This window comes from Megascapheus bottae, chromosome Y, assembly GCF_031878675.1.
Source record: "Megascapheus bottae isolate mThoBot1 chromosome Y, mThoBot2.hap1, whole genome shotgun sequence".
NCBI lineage: Eukaryota > Metazoa > Chordata > Mammalia > Rodentia > Geomyidae > Megascapheus > Megascapheus bottae.
The window spans coordinates 6,777,019-6,792,374 of NC_143548.1; the positions used below are offsets into that span (position 1 = coordinate 6,777,019).

At 41.7% G+C, this 15,356-nt stretch overlaps 1 pseudogene; it reads left to right on the top strand.

Moving 5' to 3' along the window:
* The first annotated feature begins 4,899 nt into the window (after positions 1 to 4,899).
* On the top strand, positions 4,900 to 12,215 carry LOC150040254 (hormonally up-regulated neu tumor-associated kinase pseudogene; annotated as a pseudogene).
* Positions 12,216 to 15,356: the final 3,141 nt, after the last annotated feature.

Sequence of the window (15,356 nt, forward strand, 5' to 3'; positions counted from 1 at the left end):
CTTTGCAGGAATATGCAATCAAAACAGGATTGTTTCTATTAAAGAAGGTAAGATGAGCTTCTTCCAAGAGATGGAGTCCGTTAAAAAATGGCACTGGGCACCGGGGACTCACACTCATAATCCTAGCTATGCAGCTAGGACAACACTCTTCCCTAGAGTTCAAGCCCCACGGCCAACAACACCACCACTACAAAAATGGAGTACACTGGATGAATTTCATGTAGGAGTCCTCTAAAGAGCAGTTCCTTGTGGGCTAATTTGGTGAGACCACTGCTCTAGGGAAGCTGAAGCAGGAAAGTCTGCTTTCTTCTGCTAAGTAGGGCCATAGAGTTGACCTTCAGGGCTTGTGTGAACTGCCGGGGGAGGGATGGAGTTGTACATTTTGTAAGAGAAGGTTGCTTTCACGAGTATGTAGCCATTTCAGTAATTCAGTCATACAGTTTTGAAGACAGTGACAAAGGGTCTTAAAGTGAGAAGTCGGTTGGCCAGTATTTTGTTGAGAAGTTTTGCATCAAAGTTCATCAAAGAAAGAGGTCTGTAGTCCTCTTTGTTTGATGAATCTCTGTCTGGTTTGGGGATGAGGGTTATACTGGCTTCATCGAATGAGTTTGGTAAAGAACCTTCATTTTCAATTTCGTTGAAGAGCTTGAGGAATATTGGTGTGAGCTCTGCTTTGAAGAATTTATAGAATTCAGCTGTGAATCCATCTGGCCCTGGGCTTTTCTTAGGTGGAAGTTCTCTAATTGCCATTTCTCTTTTAGAGCTTGAAAAAGGCCTCTTTAGTTGGATTAGTTTTTCTTGGTTCAGTGTGGGTAGGTTAATATTGGCTAGGAATTCATCCATTACATCTAGATTCTCAAATTTGTTGGCATAAAGGTTTGAGAAGTATTCCCTCATGATATTCTGGATCTTGGTAATTTCTGTCGTGATATTACCCTTTTCATCTGCGATGTTGTTTATTTTGATATGCTCTTTTCTTTTTTTGGTACGATTTGCTAAGGGCTTGTCAATTTTGTTAATTCTTTCAAAGAACCAACTCCTTGTTTTGCTGATTCTTTCTATAGTTTTTTTGGATTCCAAATCTTTTAATTCTGCTTTGATTTTAATAATTTGCTTTCTTCTACTGGGATTAGGGTTGGTTTGTTGCTGTTTTTCCAGGATCTTAAGGTGAGACATTAACTTGTTGGTTTGCAATTTTTCCAACTTGTTGTTGTAGGCACTCAGCGCTATAAATTTTCCTCTGAGTACTGCCTTTGCTGTGTCCCAAAGGAGTTGGTATTTTGTGTGCTCCTCACTGTTAAATTTCGTAAACTGTAGGATTTCTGTTCTGATCTCTTCGATGACCCATTGGTGATTCAACAATGTGTTGTTCAGTCTCCATGAGTTACAGGGTTTTCGTTGGTGGAGATGTGTGTTCAGTTCCAATTTGATGCCTTTGTGGTCTGAGAGCGTGCAGGGAATAATTTCAGTGTTTCCGAATCCGTCCAGGGTTGTTTTGTGGCCTAATATGTGGTCTATTTTGGAAAATGTTCCATGTGCTGCTTAAAAAAATATATTGTGTTGTTGCTGGGTGGAATATTCTGCAGATGTCTGTTAGATGTGGTTGGTCTATATAGTTGTTCAGTTCTAAGGTATCTGTTGAGTTTTTGCCTTATTGAACTGTCCATAGGTGAGAATAGTGTGTTAAAGTCATCAACAATCACTGTGTTTTGATCAATGTGTGGTTTCAATGAAAGTAAAGTTTGCTTGATGAAGTTCCGGTGTCCGGGATTGGGTGTGTAAATATTTAGGATCGTAATGTCTTCCTGGAGGAAAGATCCCTTTAGTAGTATGCAGTAACCTTCTTTGTCTTTTTTTTTTTTTACTAATTTTGGTTTGAAGTCTATTTTATCTGATATGAGGATGGCAATTCCAGTCTGTTTATGGGGGCCGTTAGCTTGGTATAGTTTATTCCAGCCTCTCACTTTCAAAGGATGTTTGTTTTTTTGGGTAAGATGTGTCTCTTGAAGACAGCAGAACTATGGATCTTGCTTTAAGAAGCAAGCATAAAGGGGATTCAAGTAGGGAAAGAGGAAGTGAAACTACTCCTCTTTGCAGATGACATGATTTTGTATTTAAAGAATCCTATAGACTCTACTCCCAAGCTCCTTGAGCTGATTCAAAATTTTGGAAGGGTAGAAGACTATAAAATTAACCGTCAAAAATCAACTGCCTTCCTCTACACCAACAGTGAGTGGAACGAGACAATTATCAGGAAAACAACTCCTTTCACAATAGCCTCAAAGAAAATAAAATACCTAGGAATTAGCTTAACTAAGAATATAAAGAACCTTTTGGATGAAAACTTTAAAACCCTAAAAAAGGAAATTAATGCAGAACTAAGGAAATGGAAAAACCTCCCAAGCTCCTGGATTGGAAGAATCAACCATGTGAAAATGACAATCTTGCCAGGGACTCTCTACAAATTTAATGCAATATCCATCAATATCCCAATGGCATTCTTTAAAGAAATAGAAGAGGCAATTCAAAATTTCATATGGAATAATAAAAGAACCCGTATAGCAAAAACACTTCTTAGCAGAAAGAACAGTGCTGGAGGAATTTCAATTCCATACTTTAGACATTGTTACAGAGCTACAATTATCAAAACAGCTTGGTACTGGTACAAGAACAGGACCGAAGGACAATGGAATAGAACTGAGGACCCAGATATTAAAGCACAGACCTATAGCCACCTAATCTTTGACAAGGGAGCCAAAAAAATAGAATGGAAGAAAGACAGCCTCTTCAACAAGTTATGATGGCAGAACTGGTTAAGCATCTGCAGAAGACAAAAGTTGGATCCTTCTTTGTCACCTTGCACTACTACTAAATCCAAATGGATCAAAGACCTGGAGGTAAATGGTGGCACACTGAAACCTTTACAAGAAGGTGTAGGAGATACACTAGGCCTCCTTGGCACAGGTTGAAACTTTCTTACTGAGGACCAAGAATCACAGCAAATAAGAAAAAGGCTGGATAAGTGGGACTGCATTAAACTGAAGAGCTTTTGTATGGCAAAGGACATAGCTAGTAAATTTATTAGGAAGACTACAGAGTGGGAGAAGATCTTCAACAACCAAACAATGGGCAAAGGTCTCATATTTAAAATATATCAACAGTTCAAAAAATTGAATCACTCCCAAACTGATCTCCAAAGTAACATCCGTACCATTAAAACATGGGCCAAAGACTTAAAGAAGTCTTCTCTGAAGAAGAAATAAGAATTGCCTATAGACATCTCTGGTCATAAAAGAAATGCAAGTCAAAACAACTCTAAGTTTCCACCTCACTCCAGTTAGAATGGCCAGGATCAGGAAAACGAACAATAACAGATGCTGGAGGGGATGTGGCCAGGAGGGATCCCTACTACACTGTTGGTGGGAGTGCAAACTCATTCAATCACTATGGAAAGCAGTATGGAAGTGCCTCAAAAGGTTAAACATAGAGCTCTCCATGACCCAGCAATTCTACTACTTGACATTTACCCAATCATCCAGAAACAAAGACATACTAAATCCACTACCACAATAATGTTCTTTGCAGCATTATTCACCATAGCAAAAGTATGGAACCAACCTAGATGTCCCTCAGTTGTTGAGTGGATCAACAAGTTGTGGTATTTGTACACAATGGAATTCTACGGTGCTGTCAGGAAAAACGACATCGCCCCATTTGTTAGGAAATGGAAAGTATTAGAAAAAATCATATTAAGTGAAGAAAGCCAGACTCAAAGGAACGTAGGCTCAATGGTTTCCCTCATTTGTCATAATCAGTAGAAACCTTGTGCTCTTCTAGCAGAGATCAGCAATAGAGCAAAACCTTGATACATAAGGCCAAATAGTATTAAGTTAATTGAAAAGACCTCCAAGATATTGAAATAAAAGCCATATAATGAATGATTGTTGTCCTTAATGTACTATGTTATCTCTCATCTCTTTTGCTCTTACTTGGTTATCTCATATTGTTACAGTATATCACTTTGATATCTGATATATTGAATTTATTTGTATTTGGTTATTTGAAATTGGATAGGGAAAGGGGGAAAACCAAGACAGGGGGGGTGGAAGAGAGGGTAATGGGGACCAAGACATGTGAAAGGGTATCAAAATATGTGAATTAATGCACCTTCTATCTGGCAAATATCATGTAACACTTTTATTAATAACAATAAAAAATATTTTAAAAAATGGGAAGTGTAAGGTTCTAGAAAGCAAGTTTCCCAAGCAAACTGAGCCTGCAATTTTTGAATCCCATTTTCTTTTGAATCCTGGTCTCATTTATCTTACTTTATATGAGTCTAAGGAAATCATTTGTAAGTGATAGATTAGTAAAACCAGAAGCTTAATTTTAGCCTTGTACGCAAGTCTCCATATGCAGGACAGACCAAGAGCTCCCCTGTTGCAGGAGGAACTCTTGCTAGGATCTGAGTGCAAACTCCTAGTTTCCTCACTATTTCTTACCATTTGTAACTTCATATATTTAGTAGTCAACAAAGCCTGCTCAATATCAACTCCAGTAAGAAGTTGATAAGGGTAAGAAGAGAAGCAAGCTACAGCACTGAGAAGCTCTGGTTTGTTCATGTAGCAGATCATCTTCAGGGAGAAGAGAATTGAAGTGTGACATGACAGGTATAGTAAAGCACAGGTTGCTTTCCAGTCAGTCCAGTCAGGTGTCATGGAAAGAAAAGCTGATGATGCACAACGATCCTGTTCTTGTATTCCCCACAGGAAGGGAGGAATACAAAAATGCAAGGTAATGTGATGCAAGAAGAGAGGAGTCATTTGTATGGGTATCAAGGTTAAGATGAAGAGATTCCCACAAGAACTTTAAAGTATGCTATGTGGTTTGAGGAACAGAATGTATGATGAAGAGTTTTTCTCAAGTCAAAAATTGCTGATGTGTGTTAGTCTTTCTCCCACTGAATATGATGGAGTGGATGGAGAAGGCAGATTAAGAAGTGAAAGGGCTGGAGGTGTGGCTCAAGGATTGGGGCACCGAGGGCACCAAACAATCGTGATTGCTATGCATGGAACCACAAAATTGTGATTTCAGTCCTCATTAGCACAGAACAGAGATTGAAGGGAAGAGAACAGGGTGAATGAGAAGAAGGAATCTATCTACTTATATGAGATAGGAGATAGGAGATAGAAGATAAAGCAAGGGGCATAGCGAGGTCCACACCAGTCCAGCACCATGAATGATACTAGACCCAGCTGTCTCAAGGAGTTATGGCCACAGATGTGGAACAAGCACTCTAAACAAAAGGGAATAAGAAAGGAAGATTACTAGGTAAAGTAGCAGTAGGACCTTGACGTTTCCATGCAAAGACAATCCTTATTTTATTTTATTGTATTGCAAAGGTGATATAATTAGGAGACAGGTATTGAGTCCTTTTCTTTTTGACCAGAGCCATCACTTCCTACATTTCTCCCAGCGTTTTTGTTTTTCTTTCTTTACTCTGGACCCCTGCCGTCCCAAGTTGTATTGTTCCTTTCATACTTACTTAAGAAGTGAGCATTAGGTTATTGTAGTATGAAATAATCATCATTTGTGTATTATTCCTCTAAACTTTTATTTTTCCACATTCATAAAGTTAGCCTTGCATGGAGTCATACATCCAGCCCAAGTACTATAGGAAATCTTCATTCTATAAGCTAGAGGCTGTGACGAGAAACATAATAGTAGATAAAAGCCCCTGAGGTTGAAAAGCCATTTTGTGGGGGAAAAAAAAAACAACAACGTTGTTAACTGACTGAGGATTAATCTTAAGAATGAGTGTGGGCTCTGGTCCATATGATTAGCAATCTCTGTGATAGTTACATTTTTCTCAGGTGTATAGGAGGGCTTAAGAACGTACATTGCATCCATCTGTACCCATCTATCTCATTTTGATGTTTGACTGACAGTGACATATTCTGCCCTCTACTGTCAGTCTAATGTTCTTATTTGCCTATTGGCATTTGCTCATCTTTTTTTAAATGGAATTGTATTACCCAGGAGATGTACAGAGAAGGTACAGTTATAGATGTAAGGTAGTACATTTCTTGTCAGACATTGTTACCTTCTCCCACGTTTTTATCCCACTTTCTCTCACACCACCATTTGTTGTAAACTTCATTTCCAACTATTTTCTTGTGGGTATTGCTGTTGCATTGGTTCACTCCTTGTCCTTTGTCTCACCATTTTATTGTTCCCTTCCCTTCCCTAATTCAGATAAACATATATACAATACACTGGGCAGCAAAATCAAATACAGGAACCATAGGGGTTAAAACACCTGGGAGTGGGGGAGAATAAAAGAGAAAATAAATAACTTCGCATAATATCTTAGAAACAGCAACCACAAAGAAAAATCTCTTGTTTCCATACCATGGAGTTCATTTCACTTCGAATAACCTTATATGTCAAAAGTACACAGCTACTGACTACTGTGAATCTCTGGTAAGACTATCCTAGACATACAGTAATTATAATTGTGGGAAAATGTACCCTGATTTGTGTGCCCAGGCTGCTCCAAACTAATCCTTAGATTTCAGTCTTCTGGGTAGCTAGAATTAATGGCATATGGTTTGGGTAGAGCCGGTCAGATCTGGCTGAGTATGCTAAAGGACAGTAGAAGCACACTTCCTGCTCATAGAGATGTAGCCCACAGGCATGTCTGTCTAAATTCCAACCCTAGGCTGTAAACCTACTGGATACCTGTGTGTGGCTGAAGCTGGCTATATCGTCCCTTCTGTGTATGTAACAATCCCATTGGTTACCTGTGTGTGGCCAAAAAATGGGTTTCTACATAAAAATCCTGTGTGAGAACTGCTCAGGGGCACAGTGTCAGCTCCTAAATCTGCGCTATGTCCCTGGCCAGTCAGTACATCATCTACTTCCCCAATAAATTCATCTTTAAAAGAAATGGTAAGGTGGGGGCCAGGAGTTTGGCCTAGTGGTAGAGTGCTTGCCTAGACCTGGATTCAATTCCTCAGTATCACATATATAGAAAAATGCTGGAAATGGTGCTGAGGCTCAAGGGGTAGGGTTCTAGCCTTGAGAAAGTCCAGGGACAGTGTTCAGGCCTTGAGCTCAAGCCCAGGACTGGCAGAAAAACAAATAGTAAAGTGCCAGGTGCGTATGGTGTGGTGTACTCCAATAACTCTCAAGAATCCAAAGACTGAGGTCAGAACATTAGGGCCTTGAGCCATCCTGGATTGACAAATCCTGCAGTCTGTTCACCTCCAAAAGAAAAATTGGAGGTGCAGCTTTACAGCTTGTACAGTGCAAGCCCAGAACAGGAAGCCCTGAATCAAATCTTAGTACCAAGAGAAGAATTTGAGCAAATAGAAAAAAGAGAAAAGAAAGTATCTCTGTCTTTCCACTCATTGATTCTGTCTCAAAATTTAAACAATTCTGTACTTGGGAAGATGGCACTATTGGTCCTGACTCCTGTAGCCACATTTGTCTCTGCTCAGCTTTCATCATATCCAAACAGGCGGCTAACTCTTACAAGAGACTGAGTGTATCTGCAAGTGGAATTGCCTTTCATGTGTGGACTTGTCATCTTTTGACAAATACAAGTCAAAAAAGATATAATCCTTAAATTCTGTTCTCTTTCTTCCCCAGTACTGGTAGCTCCCTGCTTGAGAGGGAACATTTGTGATTACTATGCCAGCTGCAAGTTCAAAGAGTTCAAAGTTCTCTGAACAGTCTTCTTTACTATTAACTACTGTCACTGAATCTGCAGGTCTGCATGCAGATCAGAAACCAATTTCTCAGGCCTGTACTCATTCTTAGCATAGTTGCTTAATGAACCAGTGAATAATGTGGAGATTGAATAATTTGGACAGTGAATAATTTGGAGATTGGAGATATAAAAATACACAAAGAATAGAAATATTTGGGACTGGAGAGATAAAATTACAAGGGCTTCTACCTGGCTTTGCCAACAGGTTGACAGTAATGAATGAAGTCTCTTGCCAACCAAGAGTGCCTTCTGGACAGTGGTGCTCTGCAGCTCCTGATCAGAAACATGGATCTTGATTCCAGACTTGGGAGTCAATTTGAGGACCTGCCAAGGGTGTAGGAGGCTGGCCATCACAGTGTAGTCCAGAGTCCTTGTCAGTTCATGTAACTGGACAAAATGGCTTGGAGTAGACAACACATAGTCCAGATGCAGAGATTTAGGGAGAAAGCAACCAAGGAAAACTGGGCAAATCTGCCAATGCATGTGGATGAGTCTCTGCCCATTTCTCACCTAGCCAAAGCCACATGGCCCTAGGGAACCTCAGAGAGGAGAGTTACATTGCTTTCATCAAGGGTAGATAGAAATGGGAGAGCATTTGGGTGCCTTGTTCCTGCAAGCCTAGCCTCAGGAGTCCTATCAATCACATTTTTTGGAGAGATGCATGACAATGTTGTCACCGATATATCAATTAACCATCTTAATGTTAGGCAATATGTTCAATATGTGCAACTTAATCCTCACAAAACTCCTATGATTGAGTATTCTGATTTTTTTCAGAATGTACCCAGAGACTATGTGGTTTCTCTTTATGTCAAATGCAGCTGAGGCTTGAATGTACACAGGGTGTTGGATTTAGTTTTTGCCAGCCATGGGCTTCAACTCAGGGCCTAAGCACAGTCCTTGGACTTTTGCAAGGCTAGAGCTCTACCACTTGAGCCTCAATACCACTTCTGGCATTTTTTTCTATGTGTGTGGTACCAAAGAATCAAACGTGGGTCTTTATGCATGCTAGGCAAGCACTCTACCACTAGGCCAAACTCTCAGACCTTGTAGTTCCCTTTTAACTCACCTATAATCTGCACAGCCCTCACTCAAAATGAACTATCACTCAAGCCCAATTATATTCAAGAGAAAAGGGAAGATAAGCTTCTTGTTTGAGGAACAGTAAATGGGACAAAATCAAATACCTGCAAAAATCACTGCCTAAGTAACAACTGCTCTGGAGTAACTGCCTGTGACAGCTAGGTAGTCCCGAAGAGTCTCTACTAAGCTTTGTAAATTCAGGAGATTGTCTCTTGTCAAACACACCCAAGAAGCCTACAAAACCTGGTTAGGAGGAAAGCTGGACAGTAATTTTTGAATGTTGTCAGAATAGTAGGTGTGCCAGTGCTAGTGAACCTGGGTTGCACAATCAGAATAGTTCCAGGATCTCAGTTCTATATGGAGCCACTATATTTCCAAGCGTTGGTTCCCATGCCAGATACAGTGTCTACTCTACAAACCTGGCATCCCTGTCAGGAATTCAAGGAGGCAAGGACTGTATCACTGAATGGATCCTGACAGGACAAACAGACTTTCTCCAAGAAAAGCTTATCCAGACTCCAAACGAAGGAAGACCAAGGATTCAAAAAGTGTGTCCTCACCAATACTCCTCAAACTGAACACAAAATAGAAAGGAAAGGAACATTACAAACCAAACCACATCTACTGAAGCCTGTACTATCCCAATTCCAAAAGCAGTCCAGGGCACAATGAAAAACAGAATTTTTATACCTTAATTTCTTCCATGAACACAGAGGCAAAAAATGTCCTTAAAAACAAGCCTACAGGGCCTGCTGTTTGGCTTAGTGATAGAGTGCTTGTCTAGCATGCACAAAGACCGGGGTCCATTTCTCCCCTACGCAAACACAGAAAATTAGAAGTGCTGCTGTGGCTCAAGTGGAAGAGCTCTAGCCTTGAGGAAGTTCAAGGACAGTGCTCAGGCCCTGAGCTCAAGACTCAGGACTGGCAAACAAACAAACAAACACAGCAACAAAAACTGTTTGTATTACCCCAACCTCCTGCCCCAATGGTGGTACTGGGGTTGAACTCAGGACCTTTTAGTTCTAAGGAAGGATCTCTTATTGTCTCCCATGGTTTCTACTCGCTCCCCACTCATCTTCAACCATAGTGCTGGAATTCCTAGCAGTAAGACAAGAGAAACATATAAAGGGTATCCCAATATGAAGAGAAGAAACTCTATTCCTTTTTGTAGACAACATGATCCTGTATTTAAAGAACCCTATAGATTTCCTCATCCTAGCTACGTGAGTTGGTTTGGAAGTTTGGCAAAGTAGCAGGTCATAAAAGCAACCCACAAAAGCAATATCCGCAGTTGGGGCACTGGACCCCGAGGAGCTTAAGAGCTGCGAGTGCCATGACAGCGAAGTTGGGGACCGGCTCCTGGGCGAGTCGGCAGCGTCCGGGGCGGCCTGAGCTCGGAGGACGCGGGCCCGGCAGGAAGTGGCCTTCCAAGGGCTTGCAAGGGAAGTTTCTTGCCAGTCTGGGTAGTGGTGTGCTCTGTGAGCTGCTCTGCAGCTTCCAGCACCACAAGCAAGTGGGTAACTATCTCATGGCAGCAGAAAGCTGGGCGAGAGCAAGGGGCTGCATGGACTGACCGAAGAGATGGTAACAATAAAAGTCATGAATAAGAAGGGAGCCAAGAAGGACACTTATGTCATCCAAAATCTGAGGGGAGAGGAGCAGATCTAACAGATGATCCGCCACGCCAACATCACACAGCTGCTGGGTATTATCTCGTGTTGGAGCTATGTCCGGTGGCAACTTAACACCAAACAAGTGACTTGTGACAAGAGGCTAGAGGAGTCGCAAGCCCCAAGATGCATCTGGCAGCTCGTCTCCGTAGTGGAATGTCCGCGCGTGGCTGGGGTGGTGCACGGAGACCTGAAAATACAGAATTTGGTACTGGATGAAGACAATATCAAGCTCATTGACGTCGGATTGACCAACGGTGCAGCGATTCTGCATTATTCGGACCCCTTCAGCACCCAGTGTGGGGGTCCTGCCTGTGCTGCACCCGAACTGCTGGCCAGGAAGAAATATGACCCCCAATTCGATGTCTACTCCATTGGCGTGAACCTGGACTTCATGTTGGCTAGGATCCTCCCTTTCACTGTGGAGCCTTTCAGCCCGAAGGCTTTATACCAGAAGATGGTGGGCAAAGAAATGAAGCCCCTCCCCATCGACCTCTTCACAGGGGCCATCAATTTCCTTCCCTCTCTCCTGACCCCGTGAAGAGGACCAATATCCACCAGGCACTGGCAAATTGCAGCTGAATGAGAATTACAGAGGCAAAGTGCCCTATAATGTCACCTTATCTCTGCAGGATTTCTCTGGAAGGCCTGAGTCCCCAGCATGGTGCTGCACATGTCTGAGAAGCCGGGCTACAAAAACAGCGATGTCATGAACACAATGCTGTCCAACCATGCCTGCCACGTCCTTGCCATCGACTCCCTCCTAAACAAGGAACGCGATCTCTACTTGTCAGGAAACTCTGAAATCCAGGACACCGTGTGCTCCATTTACAAGACCCAGCTCTACCAGACACAGGAGCCCTACCAAGAGGCAGTGGACACCCGGAAAAGACTTGGAAAGCCATGCTGCTGTGCAGGATAAGAAGCCCAAAGAACAAGAAAAGAGGGCATTTTCTTCATCAGATTTCCCAGTAAGTTGGACAGGAACCTGCCCTCACACAAAGCACCCTCGCTGTCCCTCCTCTCGCAGATTCAGAACATCAAAGCCCTGCTGAAGGACCTGAAGGCCTCAAGGTCTGCCATCCCTGACAACGATTCCTTTGGCTGCCACAATGTTTTCCAGAAAACCTCTGATTCCAGTTGGGTGGCACCATCTTCCGTGGAGTTCATCCCCGTCTCACCTCCCAGGAGATGAAGAAAGCACAGCCCCAGCAGCTAGGGCCCGGCAGGGCTGGCATCCTTCCCGAGGTAGACCCCCACCCCACAGGGTTCGCTCCTTTGAGTCTGTCGATAGCGACGACCACATAGAACTGTTGTCTCCCCACCACTCCTGAACACACCTGTGAGGAATCCCAGCGACAGGACACTCCAGGCTCTTGTCGGGAAGTGGGTCACCTCTCCAGACCCCGTAGCATCCCACCCTGGTCTCATGAAGATAAGAGCAGCCTCCCAAAAGAGGAATGGGTGTGTTCCCCACCTGCTGTTCTCCGAAGTGGCCCCGTGCAGCCCCTGAGGTGCCCCATCTGTGTGAAGAGCCGAGGCAGGTTATTCATGATGGGCACTGGCTATATGTGAGCAAGCGACACCAGAGCCTGAAGGCCTCTGCGGAGGTGTCCCTGGAGCCCAGCATGCCCCTGCTGCAACCCACCGGACCCAGCAGCCTTTCCTTTGACACGGCTGTGTTTTAAGAAGCAAAAAGAACGCTTGCAAAACAAAACAATACCACATCTAAAAGAACATATGTAATGATCAAGTGGATTTCATTCCAGGATGCAGGGGATAATCCAGATTATAAAAATCAATAAATTAATTATAACATATGAGCAGATTAAACAAAAAAGGGCACAAAATCATCTCAAGTAATTCAACATCCCTGGGTCTAGGAGTTTGGCCTAGTTGTTGAGTGCTTGCCTAGCATGCACGGAGATCCGAGTTCAATTCTTTGATGCCACATATATAGAAACCAGCCAGAAGTGGTGCTTTGGCTCAAGTGGTAGAGAAAGTCCAAGGACAGTGCTCAGGCCCAGGACTAGCAAAAAAATTTCAAACATCCCTTCACAATAACATTTTGGAGGAACGTAGGATTAGAAGAAATATACTTACACATAATAAAAGGTATGCATGGCAAACCCAAAGCCAATATCATGCTAATCAAGGAAATAAAAACATTTCTTCTAATCTCGAGAATAAACAAATGTTATTATCAATTCAGTGCTTGAATTCCTAGATGGGAGGAGGGTAAAATCCTTATGTTGGCATAGCACCCAGGCTGAGTTCAATCCTCATGACCAACAAAATACACAAACAAACAAATAAACAAATAAATAGATAGGTAGATAGATAGATAGATAGACAGATAAATGTGAATCCCTAGGGACTGTGAATATTCCCTGCTTTGCACTGTATTTTAATGGAATTTTAGGTAATGTTTAATTCTATGATTTCTTTTTTGAGACAAATTATGAGACATAGTACTCAGGTGTCCTCAAATGTGTGATCTAAGTGTTAAAGTTAAGAGCATAAACCAATTTGCCTGGCATAGATAAAATATAATTTTTATATACACATTCCCTGACATCCAACAAAAGTTATATTCATATTACAGAAGACATCATTATCTGGGGCTGAAATTTGAAATATGAGGTTGAAAAATCAAATGCCTTTTTTTTCACTTGGTAGTAGTGATGTTTGAAATTGGTGTCTTCAAGTGCTCTACCACCTGAGTGCTCTTTGATACTGGGTCTTTCCTGCCTTTGCACTGGAGACTGCCTTAGATCACAAGCTATTTTTTTATTGTAATTAGTAAAAGGGTTACATGATATTTGCCAGATAGAAGGTGCATTAATTCACATACATTGATACCCTTTCACATGTCTTGGTACCCATTTCCCTCCCCCCCCACACCCCCCACCCATCTTGGTTTTCCCCCCTTCCCTATCAAATTTCAAATATCCAAATACAAATAAGCTTTTTTTCTAACAATTGGTCTATGTTTTCATTCCAGCTGGCACATTACAATGTGACAGCTATGCTTCCAGCTTACATCCCCACAATATCTAGGCTTTTATCAAGATAGGATCTTACATTTTTTTTCCTGTCAGAATGATGTGTAGAGGGGTTAGAGGTATGTTCGTAAGGTGGTGAGTACATTACTTTGTGAACATTGTTACACCTTCCCATATTTTTCTTCCTCTTTCCCTTCCTCCAACCCTCACAAGTTGTGAAGTTCATTTCCATCAAATCTAGTAACCATCTCTGTTTCACTGGTTCATCCCTTGTGCTTTGTTTCATCATCTCTTTTTCTCCTTCAATTCCCTGCCTTAAATGAACAAATGAATATATGTACAATACACCAGGGATAAAGTCAGTTGCAGCAACAACAGAAGATACATTATAAGGAGAGAAGAAAGAGAAATAACTTTTGTTAGAGTGCTTGCCTAGCGTGCACTGGGATCAATTCCTCAGTACCACATACACAGAAAAAGCCTGAAGTGGTGTTGTGGCTCAAGTAGCAGGGCACTAGGCTTGTATCCAAGGACAGTGCCCAGGCCCTGAGTTCAAGTCACAAGGCTGACAAAAAACCCCAAATTTAAAACATTAAAAACCACAAAACTATTTGGGAAGTTCATTTGGGTTTGCCTAATCCTATATGGTCATATACCCATAGCTTTTGAACAATTTCTCTGCTAAGATAATCCTAGACACATACTATTAATTATTAAAAATGAAGAAAACCATAGAGCCAGTGTATCTTTGGGCCTCGCTTACTTCACTTACTGTGATTTTTTTTCTAAGTTTTTTCCATTTTCTTACTAATGGGTCAATGTTGTTCTTTCTGATGGCAGTATTGAATTGCATTGTGCCATAATGAACATAGCTGTACTGTAGGTTTAGTATGCCCTTGTTTCTGGATATTTGAGTAGATGCCCAGGAGTGGAATTGCTGGGTCATAGGGGAGATCTCCCAAAGTGGCCGAAGAACTTTGGATCCCTTTTAGTGACATCCCCACCAGCATAGGTTGTTATTAGATTTCTTGATAATGGCCATTCAAACTGGATTGAGGTGGAATCCCAAAGTTTTTTGACTTTCATTTCTTTTATGCCAACGGTTGCTGAGCATTTCTTTATATGTTTATTGGTCAGTCTGATTTCCTCTTCAGAGAACTCTCTTTAAGCCTTTACTCCACGTTCAAATCAGATGGTTATTTCTGGAATTAATCCATGCCAAGGATCACCATTTATCTCTTATCGCTTCCTATAAACATTTCAGGACATCTGCTTTTGTCTCGAGGTTTTTGATCCATCTAGAGTTGATTCTGGTGCAGGGAGACAAAGAAGGATCCAAGTTTGGTTTCCTACATGTGCTAACCAATTCTGCCAGCACCATTAGTTGAACAGGCTGCCTTTCTTCCATCCTAGTTTTTTGGCTTCCTTATCAAACAGTAGGTGGCCATAGGTCTGCTGCTTATTTCCTGGGACTCTGGCTCAGTTCCATTGGTCTCCAGGCTGATTCTTGTGTCACTGTTAAGCTGTTTTTATTTCCATAGCTCTGTAATAGAGTTTGAAGATTGGTATTTATTTTCCTCCAGTGCTATTTTCCTTCTAAGGATTGTTCTTACTATTAGGTGTCTCTTATTATTCCATTTGAATTTTTGGATTGCTTTCTGTTTCACTAAAAATTGTTGCTATGGCAATATCGACATTTTCACAATGTTAATTCTCCCAACCAGGAACATGGGAGGTTTGGTCCACTCCCTTGGTTCCACTTTAATTTCCCTTTTTAGGTTTTTAAAGTTTTCATCCTAGAGGGCCTTCATTTTTTTTAAATTG